Below are 16,705 nucleotides of genomic sequence, written 5' to 3'. Positions count from 1 at the left end.
ACTCATTTTAGCCTCAATTGTTTATAATACTCTTGTCAACGTGTCAACTGGAGGCATTATTCACTTCTTCTTCATTAATGAATTCTCATATCAAGAAGCTGATGAAGAGGGACGCCTGGGTGGCTCAGTTGGTTGGACGACTGCCTTCGGCTCAGGTCATGATCCCGGAGTCCCAGGATCGAGTCCCACATCAGGCTCCCAGCTCCATGGGGAGTCTGCTTCGCTCTCTGACCTTCTCCTCGCTCGTGCTCTCTCTCACTGTCTCTCTCTCAAATGAATAAATAAAATCTTTAAAAAAAAAAAAAAAAGAAGCTGATGAAGAGAGTCTCCGCTGAGAGTCGCCACAGGTTCCTGCTTCAACAGTGCTTGGGCGGAACCCGGCGCTTGTCCCCTCACCCTGGCCATCTCCTCACAGTGCCCTCGGACTGCTCCAAGCACCCCCCCGCCCCCCGTCGCCGCTTCAGCACCGCGAAATCGCAGCCCACCGCCGCCTCTCCTCAGCAGCCGTTATGACGACCGCGTCCCCCTCACAAGTGCGCCAGAACCACCACCAGGACTCGGAGGCCCCCATCAACCGCCAGATCAACCTGGAGCTCTACGCCTCCTATGTCTACCTGTCCATGTCTTACTACTTTGACCACGGTGATGTGGCTTTGAAGAACTTGGCAAATATTTTCTTCACCAGTCTCATGAGGAGAGGGAACATGCTGAGCAACTGATGAAGCTGCAGAACCAACGAGGTGGTGGAATCTTCCTTCAGGATATCAAGAAATCAGAACAGTGATGATTGGGAGAATGGGCTGAATGCAATGGAGAGTGCATTACACTTGGAAAAGAGTGTGAATCGGTCACTACTGGAAGTGCACAAACTGGCCACTGATAAAAATGACCCCCATTTGTATGATTTTATTGAGACTCATTGCCTGAATGAGCAGGTGAAATCCATCAAAGTATTGGGTGGCCACATAACCAACCTGTGCAAGATGGGGCCCCCAAATCTGGCATGGTAGAGTATCTCTTTGACAAGCACATCTTGGGAAATAGTGATAGTGAGAGCTAAGCCTTAGGCTGTCATCCCAGAGCTACCTGGTCCCTGAGGCCAGGCATGCATGTTGGGGTTACCTTTACCTTTTCTGTAAGTTGTACCAAAACATCTACTTAACTTCTTTCATTTGTACCATTCCTTCAAATAAAGTAATTTGGTACCCACCCAAAAAAGAAAAAGCTAATGAAAAAAAGGCATTATTTTTAGAATGAATTCCTCCAGATTTCACCTAAATATCTACAAAGGGGGATAGTATGAAATTTGGTATCTCTGCTCCCAAGCATATGCAAGCATCTGCAAGCAGAATTTCCCAAGTAAATATAGACAGTCTGAAGATTACCAAGACAGTAAGGTTACTCCAAAAAACGTCTCTTGTCTATCGGCTGTGGTTGTGGCCCTTGGAATGGGTACATCTACTCTGCAACCTGCCTTCCTTGGCATTGTCAGTGTGTTTGTGTTTCTGTGGGAAAAAAATGATCAGAAGAAAGTCCTCTCTTGTATGTTTCTCTGCTGTCATTTCCTCTTGTGTTACTTTCCCTCTCTTCTTCCTCTATAACTTCTATCTGTAACTAACCAGACTTTCAAATGGGAACATCATATTTCTTACCTTTGTATTTATGTTTCTAGCCCTTAGTCTGGAAAGTAAAGAATGGTTTATATCTCTCTTAAGAAGAAGAAGAAGAAGAAGAAGAAAGAAAAAATGTAGTTACTTTTATGTATATAATTTAGAAAATTATTTCTTTCCCAGAAGCCCTTAATAAAAAGAAAAAGAGGGGGAAAAAAGGAAAAGAAAAGAAAAGAAAAAAGCAAACTCCTCTCCCTCCTAAAAGGCTCCCTCTCCGGGAGGGAATGCAATCAGCCACATTTATTTACTTGAGGGAGAGGAAGATCACCATGTACCTCTTGCTGGGAGAATCTGGGAAATGAGGGTCATTTACACATATTTGGTTAATTAAGAAGCTATTGTTGTATGTTATTGAATCTATAGGACTATTTCTTTTCTTTTGCTGCATTTTGAATATATGCCCTTGTAGTAAATTTTCATAATTCAATGCTTTACAAAAGCAGTAGTATAAAACTTCTTTCAAACATCCCCAAATCTAAACCCTAATGCTATTTCCCCCTGTGAAGTAAAACTGTAAAAATGTGTAATTCAGGTTTTTCAGGGCATATTGTTACTAGAAAAAACAATATAAGTCAGCTTCTCATTAAGGTGATATACGTTCCACATTATGACTTCTAATTATCAACACTGAGTCCAACATGACTCATCATTCCCAGGAGTTTTAGGACAAGAAAGTAAGAAAGCCAAGGAGAAGAGTTTTATAATCAGTGTTTGGGTGATAGTGGATGGGCGCATTCTACCATGATTGAGAAATCTCTGACACCTTCTCTGCCCTTTTTATGGGAATTAATACACTGCCTTGTTGTCTAGGCCAGTTTAAGGATGGAATTCCTGCTACTTGTAACAAATAGCGTCCAAATATATAATATAGTGCTCTTAATTAAAAGCAACAGAACCCAACTCTGGGTCACTTAACCAAGAGAAGGTATATTGCGCAGATACCCGAGAGATCATGGGACTTATTAAAGTCTGAGAGAACAGGCTTAGAAACTAGCAGAAATCTAGGAGGTAATAGAGGGCCATGATTTAGAAAGCCATAAGAGAGCCATAACAGACTTTATAGTCTCAGATGGCTCCTTCCTCATTCTTGTTTCCCTTACCCGCAATTCAATATCTAGCTGCCCATGCTTAGGTCACCTTCTACCATTGGGTAATGCAGAGAACAGGAAGGAATGGAAAGATTGGCTCCCTTCATGTTCATACTGGGAAATGAGCAGCTTCACTCCAAGAAAATGAAAGACAGATAAACTCTCAAAAGAACTGGAATATTAAGAGAAGTAGGAATGGATTCTGGACAAATTAAAATGACAAGTGTTCTAGCAAAAGAACTACTGGGCTTTGAATTTAGACTCTACTTATTTAGTGCTTGACCTTGAGCAAATTATGTCTTCTCTTCAAATTACAGTCTTTAAATCTATAAGATGATAATGAGTATGATGATGAACATAGTATCTGCTTTGTGGATTTCTTCCAAAGTGCAGATAAAACAATGTGTACAAAAATCTTCAGCATTTAAACCATGACAAAGTAGTGATAGACCATCAGCAGCAATAGTGGCATCATTTTCAGTTTTTCTAGAAGACATGGATGATATCTGCTGGAATCACTTTTTCCCTGATTGTCAGATTGTTCTTTTAAAACTCATGACTTCCATAGCAACATTCTAGAGGATGCTTTGGATGATAAACCAGTCAAAAGCCTTAATTCCAATGTTCAGTCTAAGAAGAAGAAAACCCCCTTATGCTTAGGAATCATGTACCAAATACACTGTGGGTCTTTCTCTACTGCAGTGAAGGAACATCTGCATGGTGGCCCTCAGAAAAGGTGGAAGGTGCAACTAATGAGACCAGGCAAGGTCTCTGAGCTCAGATTCAGTCATCATCTCAATCAATTCCAACCCTCAAGGATGGCTTCTTTCTCCTTCACATGAGACCTGGGACCCTTGCAGCAGGGCTGATTTCACTGGCAAGGCAGCAATTTCTTCCCTAAGTCTACCTATGGAGGGGCTCCAGGCAGGGTTTCTGGGCTTTCCTGCAATAGGAGACTGCTCAGGAGCTGGAGACAGTGGGAACATCAGAAGACATTGACACCAGCATGGAGTTTCTAACCAACAACACAACCTCCTAAGTTATCAGAGTTAATGGCTCAGAGGTGCTTGGCTGAAACCCATTAATCATTTGTACTCTGTAGGGAAACTACTAGGTTTTTAGCCTCCAAACAGCATGGTAGGCAAAAGCATAAACTTCAGAGTCAGAGACCTAGATTCTGATTTAGTTCCATTGCTCTTACTAAGTTTAACAGAAATTGCTAACCTCCTAGCACAAATCTATGCTTTGCCTTGGCATAATGGAAGTGGCTGCCCAGTGAAGGACTACATTTCCCAGACTCTCTTGCATTAGAATGCATTAGAATTCCCCACTTCGAAGTGGGGCCATCTTACTAGTTCTCACAAATAACATGCAGCAGGCTAAGAATGTTCAGATGCAGGTTGCCTTCTTCGTACTGTCTTCCCCATCTGCATTTGCATGAGAGGAATCAGGGTCCTAGGTAGTGACAGATCCATGAGATAAAAGGAACCTGGATCAGTATACAGAGTGATGCTTTCCTCTAATTAACAACTATCTGGTCTGGACTATGATGTTGAAGCTACTATACACTTTGCAGTTTATTTCTTACCACTCCCTACACTACGCTAATTAATACATAATTGCCTTTACCACACATATGAATATATTTTCTCCCAGTTTATTTTTTCTATGCATAGTTCTCATAGAGATATGCTCCTATAATAAATAGGAGCTGTACTCCTTTGCTTTTTATACTTACAGTACTTTTCCCATGTTTCTATATTCTTGTAACAGACTTTAATGATTCTAGAAACTTCTGAATGAATATTCCATGATTCATTTAATCATTTACTTATTGGTGGATTTTTTCATTTTTTCCCTTTTTAATTTACTCCTATAGTGCAAAACTTGGTAATTGAAAACAAATCTGAATGTGATATATTTTCTAGTAATATCTTGGTGACCGTATGTCTTTTAACAAGAGTGTGGTTTCAGTATCATACTTGAGCAAACTGTTTGCTTGATGTCTCTTCTACCCTAAGCCTCATCAAGTAAAAAAAACAAAAAGAAGACCTCCCTGTTGATTCAGAAGGTGGAGAGAGAGCATCTGTTAAGTTACATTTTCTATGTGGCTAGTGGCACCAACCCAGACCACGCTCCATATAATCCTGCCAGATACATGCACATACATCCAGGAATTTGTAAACCAAACTTAAGTTTCTGACAATCAAGAATAACACTCAACTTTAGGGACTCAAGAAAGAGGTTAGGCCAGATTTATAGAAGGCACAAATTTAAATAGTATTCAGCTCCATCAGTTCACAAACCAGGTAAGAACTTACTCGACTCCTAAGCAAGACTATATCTAGAGATGCTGCCACAGACATTTCATGCTAGTGAAGCGTTATGAGCTCACCAAATGGACCACTAAAACCATTAAGAACTGTGAATCCATTTATGAAAGCAAGTGGAAGAACATTTTTGTGATGTTGCAACCATTATTTCTCCATCTTCCCTAATACACAACATTTGGGAATTCCCAATGCTTCAACGGGCTCACTCCTTAATTACGGAGAATCCAGCAGACTGTTGTGGGTATTTTCTGAACATTTGAAAAGGCACCATGATACCTCCATGTTTTGTTTCCAACTAGAGAGGCAGATTAAACAAACAGCTTCAGACAAACTTTATTGAAGAAACCAGAGAATGGGACTCCTGAGCACACTATTTTTTTCCCCAAAATGTAACTTCCAAGCTCAGAGGTCACCAATCTGATTGTGCCTCAAAATTCTCACTCTATTTATTGACCATTAATACAAATTAACTAAACCAAATCAAGTGGTAGATTAATTTCCTCTTTTCTGTTTATTCCATTGTCAATCTTCTTCCTCTTTCTTGTTTTATTGTCTGAAGAAATTTTTTAAGTGGTTTGAGAGACAGTAACTAGGTAATTGAGAAATGGAAAAACGTGGAGAGCTAATTAAAAATCAATCATCTGGGAAGGTCTTAGCAAGGTGGTAACTTATGAGCTGATGTCTACATGATAAGAAGGAGCCAGCCATGTGTCTGGAATATTCAGAAGCCAGTTCAAAGACATAGCTTGGAGTGTTTAAGATGAGGAAAGAAGGCTTCTGTGGCTGTAGCATGGTAAGCAAAAGGAGAACCGGGGAGTTGGAGAGTGGTCTCGGACATTTAAGACATGATCAAGAGCTTTTATTCTGAGTACAATTGGCAACTCACCCAGAGCATTTTAAAAGAGATACTGGCATCATCTATTTTATATTTTAAAAGATCACTGTTGCATAGAGAATTGATTGTGGAGAAAGAACAGTCTGATGAAACCCAGTCAGGAGGCCACTGCAGCAGGTGAAGAAAGAGCTAAGGACAGACTGAAATAGGGTGGTAGCTGGGGAAAGGCAGAAGGGAGTGTATGTGTTTCAGATATGCTTTGGAGGTAGAGGCAAAAGGAACTTTGTGGAATTGCTTATGGATGTGAGAGAAAGTAAACAATAAGGAATAACTCCTAGGCTATGGGTTGTCGAACATAAGAGATTGTGATACTCTATATTGAGACACAGGACCAGAGGGTTGAGAGAAGAGAAACTCCATCAGAAGTCCTGACATAGTCATGTTGAATTTTAAGGGCATATTAGTCAGTAAAGGTAGGCAGCAGGTAGTTCATAAATGAATCCAGAATTTGAGGAAGGTTATGCTAGATGTAAAGAATATACACATTTAAAGTAATAAGAGTTGATGAGGAGGCCACCTGAGAATAGAGATCAAGAAGAATACAGAACCTATAACTGCTGTGAGACATTCTAAAAGTAAAGAAAATGGAGATGGAAAAGGAAAGTCAATATGGAAGCCAGAGGAGTAAAAAAATAACCAAGTGCATGGTATCACAGAAATCAAGAAAACAAAGTGTGTCACAAAGGCAGAGCCAACTGTGTCCAAATTCACTGAGAGGTCAAGAAAGATCCAGATAGCCAGTCCTCACTGGATTTGGCAATACAGAGGTAATCGTGACCTTCACAAAAGCTGCTTCAGAGGACTGGGAAGAAAAGAACTCAACTGAAGTCAGGTAAGGAGGCTGAGGTGGGAGGGAAAGAGAACAAAGACAATACGGACTCGATAATTTTTCTGTGAAAGAGCATGAAAAGGGGGTGGTGGGTACAGGGCCATAATCAACTGATGTCTTTGTCATTGATACCACCTGGAGATGGGAAAGGTTTGAATACCGATAGCAAGAATTCATTGCAGCTGGAAACACCGGTTATGAAGGGGACAGGCAGGTAGAGCTCAGAAAGTGACTCTAAGAATGTGACAGAAATGGAACCCAAGGCACAGTGGAAGAGTTGCCCTGTGAGAGGATCAGGGATGTTTATCTTCCATAACAGAAGGATGAGAGGGCACAGCCACAACTCCAGAGACAGGGAATACCAGCGGAGTGATTCAGCCTCTGGAATGGGATGCTCTGAGATGTTGTGAGGATTCAAAGATTTTGCTCCTGGGATTCAGAGGCTTTGCTCAGTCTCCAGCAGACCTGACTTTTCACCACATTTCTCAACACTATACCTTCCTTTTCCCTCACCAAGTTTCTACTTTCTACTCCCATTTCCCATCACCTTTAAAAGTGTAATCCAACACCCTCTTCAAGAAGCAGCTTCAGCCTACAAGATTTTCTCCTTTCTCTGAATCTACATTTGGAAAATTATGAGGTACTATTTTGGTCTCTAAATGTTTCTTATCTTAGGTCTTTTTGCACCATGGGATCCAGCTCCATAAGACAGTGATTCTGTGGTTTTTTTGTGGGTTTTGTTTTGTTTTGTTTTGTTTTTTGTTTGTTTTGGGTTTTTTTTTGTTTGTTTGGTTTTGGTTTTTTTAGCTATCTAAATGCAAGTGCTGTCTTGTCTTCAAACTACTTGACTGCTTATGATGTGTAGCAAAGGTAAACAGATGGATCCGGATTGGAATTATAGAACAAGCAGTCTTTCTGAGGAATGTCCATCATCACCCCATCATTAACCCCAAACTCTAGTTAATTAAGGGTGACTTAAATTCTGCAGGGTTATATAGTATAAGTAACAGGGTGCCACAACAATTTCCACTGCCAGCTGTTTGAATATATTGGTCCAAGGCCAAATCTGCCCAAGAACCCTGAGATGGGACTGTTCATTCTAAAATCATCAGCCCTTTATTGAGAAAAGATTGGAATATTCATTATTGAAGGTCATGGTTATTAAGTTTTGCAGTAATATCTATCACCCTTATTCAATCCACAAAATAGACAGGATAAACTAGTATAAATATGCCCACATCTCATAGTTCCCATATTTCCAAGTGAAAAGCTCTCTGATTAAAAAATTATTTTTAAAAAAAGATTACACACCATTGTCATTTCCAATAAAGAAAAGAGAATTTATTTTCTCAGGATCCCCAGCTGTATTTGTATTAAATAATGGATGTTTCCTTAAATAATTTGCATTGTTATGAAGTTGGGATGTACTAAGACTATAGCTTCCTAAGTCATCTCCAAGCTCTCCTTCATGACCAGTCATTTTCCAGTTGGATTTAAAGCATGTCCAGTTCACCTAGATCTATGACAGGAAATCCGCTGGGCACTCATTTGGTGATGTCTTTAGGCCTCCAGTAAGGATAGAGTCGAGAAAGATGGGGGGGGTCAATTCTTACTAGCCAGCTCCAAATCTGTTATCCTGAAAAACAAAAAACAACCATTTAAAACAAACAAAAAGCTGATGTATCAATGAATTACCAGCTGAATTGCATTTTGTTTATTATAACATGAAATGCCAGCCAGAGATCTACTTCCTGATCTGTTTTACACACACACACACACACCCCACATACCTCTTGCTCCTTTCTTTGAAATGTACTGCTAAGAGGAAAACTCTCAGTTTTTTTGTTTTTGAAGATCAAACTCTCCAAGTGTGTACTACCAAGCAATATATACTTGATGTACTGGCTCATCCACAGGATGGGCTGGGACAAGAAAATGATAGGAAGGACTGGCAAGAGGGACAGAGTGATATGGCAGTCATTTAGAAGTCATTATCCTAGTATGGAAAATACAACAGCTATTACACAGAATGTTCTACAGAACATAAAGCTAATGGGGGAAATGCTATTAACTCCTTATAGCGATCTTGACTGTTTTAGTAAATATTTTATTAGTCTTTCATCACTGTGGTGTATTACTTCATAAGAAAGAAATATAATTAACTTTTAAGCCCTACTGAAAAAAGGTTTATTTAATGCCCTTGAAGCTATCCTAGTTAAACATGTCTTCTTGATTCTTCTTAAATTAATTCTCACCTCTCCTTTACCTTTATTCCTATTCCCTAACCACAATCCCACCTCATCCCTCTCAAATCAATTGGGAAAAAATCAGAAATTTTCTCTTTGGGGAAACCTACTCCAGGAGGAATGATAAAATTTTGTGCCATTTGGAGTTTACAACTAATTATTTTGTTCTCTGAAAACAGACTGGAGCTGTCTAAAGAGTCTATCTAGGAAAGAAAATTTCCTTTTCTTTGAATTTCTTTTTAGATCTGAATATGAGAAAGGTTACCTTTAATGCAATTTATAAGCAGTCATTTCACTGAAGGTGCAGGAGTACATTTCTAAATTGGTTTAGGATCATTGCATCTTCTATCTCCTCTAATTCCCGAGAGCCACAATTTCCAATTAACATTGGAAAGCTTGACAAATAGAAAAGGAACATTCTTCCCCATTGTGAGCAATACCTTTCCAATGCTGTTCCGTGGCCTGAAGCGACCTCTCTGCCCTAATCCATCTCTCCGTGTGGGCTTCCGTCAATCCACCCTGCTAGCACTTGTCTTCCTGGGAAACCCCCGCAGACCCATTCAGGGAGGGCTGACCCTCTCTCCTGTGCTATTGGTGGACTTGATACAAAACTGCATGAGCTGCCCTCACCACAGGCAGTGCCATGATTACTTTGCTAGTCTAAACTCCCCCACTGGGCCAGGGGCAACCTGAGAACAGGGATGGTCCTCTCTTTGTCTTCACATTCTTCTTGCACACAGCAGGTGTCACAAATATCTGTAGAATGAATGATTCTCCACTAAGCACTGCGTGATCCTGGGTGAGTTACGTAGTCTCTCGGTGCCTCAGTTTCCTCATAGGTGGCTAATAACAGAAACCTTATTGATGGTAGGCGGGAATAGAGTGACTATGCAAAATGTTTATCAGCACGTCTGGCCTTTAGAAGGAGTTGGTGGCAGAAGGCTGAATACCTACTCCCAAACCATCCCTCTTATTAATAAATGTTAGCTGTTACTCTACTTTGGGGCAGCAGTATGTTTTGAGAAGGAGAATCCATCCCTCACACTCAGACAAGGGAACTCTTTTGATCATGACAGGTTTAGGGGTGGGCCTAACACATAGTCCCACTTCATACAACTTAAGGGGAATCTGCTGGCAGTTTCCTGGGTTTTTTGTTTTTCATGAAAACAGACTTGGGTAGAAAAAGACTATCCCCTTTTCCTTCTGTGGACATTGTTTTATGGGGTGTGACCTCCATCTCATTACCATGAGGAGAAAGCTAAGAGAATTACAGAGACGCCAACTCAAGGAACCTGACTCATTTGAGTTGCTGTATTAACAACTCTGGAACCACCTCTCTGTAGACAATTTAGTATATCAGAAAATTAAATGTCCCATTGTTAAGCTACTTTAATTGACTATTCTATTACTTGAAGGGAAAAAAAATCCTAAATAATAGGATGCTTAACAAATGCTAGCTATTCATTTCAGCCGGGACTAATGCTCTCTGAACAATTTCTGTCACAAGGAAGCAGGCTTTTGCTGGAAATTATACAATATATTCCCTAGTGTTATTTACAAAATAGAAACTCCATAAGCCAAGATTTTCTTGTCTATTTAGAAAATAAGTTAAAATGCACCAGGTACCCACTTCTTACTTTCTAAAAGCCCATGGAAACATAGTGCAAATAAAAATTGGTCTGGCTCATAAAATCTTTCAATATTGAATTGATTTTATGGAACCTAGTAGAAACAGGTAGGTTATGCCCTGTGTCAAGCCTACTCACAAAACTGAACTCTGACTAAAACAACTCAGTCAGTAAACTCTTCTTCATACCCTACTCAAGTGAGCTTTGCCCCCACCACCTACCCTAGATCTCAGGAATTTACAGCCCAGAATAAACAGTTTTCAGGTTAGCGATAGAAATAGAAACAGTTAGGGTGGGTTGATGTCTGCTTTTTGGGAGAATGTCTTGAATTCTCATTCTTCTTCAGCTATACTGACAGCTATCTCTTGTTCTCTAACATTCTAAGTGGGTTGTTAAATTTTCAGACTCCTCCAGCCATTCCCAGACTTTTAGGTACCTAGAATGTTGCTCCTACTCTTCTTCCCTAGAACACCCACCACAGTATGTGTGTGTGTGTGTACACATATACACATATACATATATACATATATACATACACACACACTGAATGTCCTTATCATGATAGATAGCAAAAAAAAATAAAGTTTTTTGGGGTAAAAGGGGAATAGTATCCATACCCTATAGATCATGCATACCCCATAGACAGGTCATAGATCAGTCATCCCAACAGAAGACAAATGGCACACTCAGAAATAGATATAGAATGAGGGGCGCCTGGGTAGCTCAGTGGGTTAAGCCGCTGCCTTCGGCTCAGGTCATGATCTCAGGGTCCTGGGATGGAGTCCCACATCTGGCTCTCTGCTCGGCGGGGAGCCTGCTTCCTCCTCTCTCTCTCTGCCTACCTCTCTGCCTGCTTGTGATCTCTCTCTGTCAAATAAATAAATAAAATCTTTAAAAAAAAAAACAGAAATAGACATAGAATGAGATACATTGTGGAGGATTTATAAGAGTCTTTGAAAAAGTCAGAGAATAATGCAGTAACTGGGATCAGTAGCAGCCAAGTCATTACCACCCTATGACAGAGGATATGGAGGAGAATTAAATGCCTAGAGAAAGCTGACTTTGAAGTAACCTTCAGTGGATGGGCACAGCCAACCCAAGGAAATTTTTCATAAAAGGATTTAATGCCTGGACCTCTCCTCCTCTTTTCTTTTCTTTTCTTTTTTTCTTCTTCTTCTTTTTTTAATTTTTTAAAGATTTATTTATTTATTTATTTGGCAGAGACACACACACACACACACAAAGGAAACACAAGCAGGGGGAGCAAGAGAGGGAGAGGGAGAAGCAGACTCCCCACTGAGCTGGGGGCCTAATGGGGGCCTTGATCCCAGGACCCTGGGATCATGACCTGAGCCAAAGGCAGCTGCTTAATGGCTGAGCCACACAGGCACCCTCTCCTGCTCTTCTAACCTTGAGCTAAGCCTCCTCATTGGCCAAATCCAATCAGAATCCAGAGGCTCTGGGAACATTGTGATGAAAACTACACATATCAACCTGTGGGACAGAGAAGGTGGGGAGAAGAGTGGATAATAGATCTGAAGAGGCATAACCTGGGTCCAAAGCAGGGTTACTATGAGAAGAAAGGAACTGGGTCAGAGCAGCTGAACTTTGGAAAATATATTTCATTGTACAAATCCTGGCAAGGTCTAAGGATTTGAGAGAAAAGGAAAAACAGAATTAAAACCCTTTTACCTTTCACTTATATTTGCTGGAATATTGGGTCTCCAGATTTCAGGCCAATTATTAGTCCACTAAACATTAATAGAAATTTGGATTTGAGTGAAATATGCTGACAAAACACAACTGGTGGTAGAAAAATTGGAGGAAAATTAGATGCTAATTTCTCTCACTCTCTCTCTGTGGCAGTTCCAGTAACTTTGAAAAAGATGTTCCTTGATCTAAGCTGTGGAAACATTTTTAAAACACTTTGTCTTAACTTATCCTCCACTAGATATTCACCAGGCTGTTCTCAAAGCAGTGCACATCAGTTTATAGAAAAGCCACTTCTACCTGTATGAGGAGGGCATTGTTCATTTCCTGCCTCTTTATTTAACTACCGAAGATTTTTAGTAACTTTTTACAAAGAAAGTTATTAGTTCATTTTCCCCAACATATGCCACTAAGTATAAGCGGTCTTTAGCACTTAAATTCTTCAAATACATTTTATATATTCTTAATTCTTACTTAGTCAAGTAAGAATCAATTTTCTTTTCAATAAAAACTGAAAACATAACATATAAGGCTAACTCTACCCCATTACCAAACATCTAAATTTGTGGCATACCTCCTTCCAGGACATTTACCCATGCTTTTAAATATACATCTACAACTGTATCTTTATAGAGGTATATTTCATGGAAATTATTTAACAATTTTGTAACTTCTTTTTCTCTCAGTAATGTATATTGGATATATGTTGATGTTACTTTACATAGATTTAGTACATTCCTTTTAATATTAACATAAATGCTACAGTTTATTTAAGAATCCACCCACTGATGAGTATTTCACTTAATTTGGAGGAGTGAATATAAACAATGCTACAATGAGTATTTTTATTCCTGTCTTCTTGAGTACAAGTGCATTCATTTTTATAGGGCCATTAGAAAGACACAAGACTGCCCATTGATAGATAGGAGTGGCAAGTGGTCTCAGGAGATGGTTACACCAATTCCTTGCATGTCCCTATAAACTCCTGCTGCTCCTCACATCAATGGGTAGAGTCTAATTTCCCATCTTCTTGAAAATGAGCAGACCTTACTTGTTTACTTGACCAACAGAATGCAAGTGAGAGCTGTGTTCTTGAATTTCTGAGGCCAGTGTCATCTTGAATTTCTTGAACTTCAGAAATCTTTGAATTTCTGAGGCTAGGTCTTCAGAAGCCTTGCAGTTGGCTTTTCCGGCACTACATCAGAAGTATGACTACCTTGAAACTCCCATGCTGTGAGGAGGCTCAAGCCAAGCATTTGGAAATGCCATATGAATAGAGAAAGAGAGAGAAACCACTCAACTCACATCCATTCCAGATATTTAAGCTGAGGCACCATATATACTACAAGTGAAAAAATAACTTGGAGGTCCTCCCCAGGTGAGTTTTTGGGTAACTACAACCCTAGTTGTCCTCTGAATGCAACCATGTGAAATACCCCAATAAGAATGACCCAGCTGAGCCCAGACCATCCATAGGAGCCATAAGAAATCATAATAATTTTTTAATCACAAAATTTTGAGGTTTTTTTTTTCATGTAGCTATAAATAATTAGGTCCAGAAGCTATACTAATTTTCATTGTTAATCAGTGTTTCCCACTTGAGCTCCAAAATGGCTATACCATTCAGAACTCTCCAACTGCTAATATATGAAAACTCTTATGTACCTATGATTGATTTTTTTTTCTTACAGTAAGAAAACTAAAAGGGCATTTTTCTCTGGCTGACCTTTCACTTTGACTCTAAAGCCAAAAAACACTTATGTTTTCCATTTGTAATAAAGAGGTTTTGCTATTCTTGTGCCCCACAAACAGATAGGGTCAGACTCTTCTTTCTTTCTCAAACAAATGAAATAGAGATGTTTTTTATACTGAAAATATGAAAACAGCTCAAATGGTAATTGTAATGTCTGGTTATCTAACACATATTCGCAGAACACGATATTTAAAAGTAATGTTTGAAAATGACTCTAGATTGTTTCCTAGTGGTCAGTCCGAGGCTAACCCCAGGTCCACACATGTCTGGAGGGAGCTCATCTCCATGCAGACATCATTCCAAATATATAACTCTACTCTTTTCATCTCTCCAATCCAATTAAATACTTGCAACATAACCACTGTCAGAAAATGACTATAGAGAATTGGGTCAATGCACCTCTGTGAGAATTTCTTCTGGACCAATCAAGGGTCGGTCCAATTATTTTCAGTGATTTGGAGGGTGACAGAAAGTCTATCCTTCAATCCTATCATTTAACTTCTGGTGGCTAGGCAGTCTCAATGCTAAGCCTATAGAATATAGTGTTTCCAGTATGGACAGAGTATGCATCTATCAATGATTCTGGCCAGGAGAACCTGTCCTTCTATGTCATTCTCCTTTATGCACCCAGATAAATCCATCCTTCAGCTTCTCCAGTGTTTTCTATAAAATAATTTCCCAAATGGCATTATTTTATTACAAATGTATCACATGGTTGTTTTATAAAAAGATACACTGCTGAACCATGCATTCTTCAAATCTGTCAGTCTTGGTCCCCCTTCCCCAGTTAAGGTACTTTTGATAGTAGGGTGATTTTTCTTCCAGAAACATTCTTATGAATTGCTGCATTGTTATTTCTTTGTATTACTGTTGTTGTACAAATATGAGATCATAATACTCTTTTGCAACCACCATTGTTTACTTAATCATGTATTATGGCCCCATAGGCACAGAAGTTTGTCCACTAGCTTGTCCTTTCTCAACAAATACATGAAATTCCACTGTCTCATTACTTTCTGGTGAGAATTGTGGAGAATTACTGGAGAAGTGGGTTCTTGGCTTTTTATACCAATGTATCTTCTCAGGGTAGAATAAGTAAGGGCTGTACAGCAAAGTAGAACAACAAATAATTTGAAAATGGGGGAAAAAAAACAATGGCAGAGCAGTTGGGGGCACAGACTGTGAATCCTATGGTTGTTGACTCAGGTCAAGAAGGAGACAGAAAGAATGACTCTGTCAATGCTTATAGTGGCACGTTAGCATCATCATGTTTTAGCTAGAACTTGAGAATACTCATGTAACCATGTTTCCTTTTAGACCATGGCAGGCTATTATTTAAAGGAGTATGATGGAACCCCATTAAATACAGGAATTATCATGTGCTCTCTTTCTGATATGCACTGTACACTGAACTACATTCTTCAAAATTGAACCAAAGAGCATTCAATCAAATCCTTGTTATTAGAAGACCTGTCAATAAAATATCTATTAGACTTCACTAACATCACCATTTTTAATACTAATATGTAAATTCATCTCTTAGCATTACAAAGTCACCAGAAAAGTTTTTATGCAGTCTCCGAAAGACGTTTACTTAATACAACAGATAAAATAACAAAACAAATTACCACCATGGTTTTGGACTGAGAGTCTTCGGGCCAGTACGGGAAGAAGATTTCTAATGGTTGAAATTTTTTAGTTATCATGATGGAAGCAATAAATTATAACCACAGATTATCTAAGAAGCATCCCACTAGTAAATTTGGGAACTACTCAGGAGTCAACTTGACTATTTCAGTAAACCAAAAATAATTCACTAACTCTGAAAAAGATATCTGGCTCCTCAAGTCAAATTAATCCCAATCAAAACAAAACAGAAGGATAATGGGAGTTGCATTGTCCCTGAATATGTATTTTTCTACAAAAAACAAACATGGTAAATGCGGACCAAGTCCCTCCTGCATTCATCTAGCAACCTCCACTATCCAAAAGGCAGATAAGAGTCAAAAAGTAAGATGAAAAAGACAAACACAAAAACAAAAACAAAAACCTCTGAGCATCCAAAAGAGCTACTATAAAATCAAAACTTTAAATACTGTGCTATTTATTCAGGGGGCAGCAAAACCTTCAGGCAACTTGTGCTATTTGGAGCCAATTTTTAAAGTCTTGCTTATCTGGCTTCTCAATTCATACTAGATTAGAAATAGCAATTAGAGGAAGTGGAAAAGACTGGTTACTCATGATAGACAGGCTGACATTTGCAAGAAGTGCAAGAAAGAAACGCCACCAGCACCACCACCAAAACCCATGGACAAAGACACTAATTCAAAATCCTTTCAGCTTGGGGTCATGTAGTGCAGACACAAACTGCCTCAGAGGCCTCATAGCCTGGAGAAAATTTGTTCATATTTCTCTTCACTATACTCTGTGTATGAAGGCTGAAAACTGTAGAATTCATTTTGAAAAGACCTTCCCTTAAATGTCATTTTATATAGGTATGTATATAAACAGATACACACACACACACACACACACACACACCATATGCATATA

General features: G+C 39.3%; 1 pseudogene; it reads left to right on the top strand.

Annotated features, from left to right (window-relative positions):
• The first annotated feature begins 491 nt into the window (after positions 1-491).
• LOC122910578 lies at positions 492-1,062 on the top strand (annotated as a pseudogene).
• The last annotated feature ends 15,643 nt before the right edge of the window (positions 1,063-16,705 follow it).

The sequence above is a fragment of the Neovison vison genome, chromosome 6 (genome assembly GCF_020171115.1).
Source record: "Neovison vison isolate M4711 chromosome 6, ASM_NN_V1, whole genome shotgun sequence".
Taxonomy (NCBI): domain Eukaryota; kingdom Metazoa; phylum Chordata; class Mammalia; order Carnivora; family Mustelidae; genus Neogale; species Neogale vison.
This window is presented reverse-complemented; position numbering and strand designations above follow the sequence as displayed.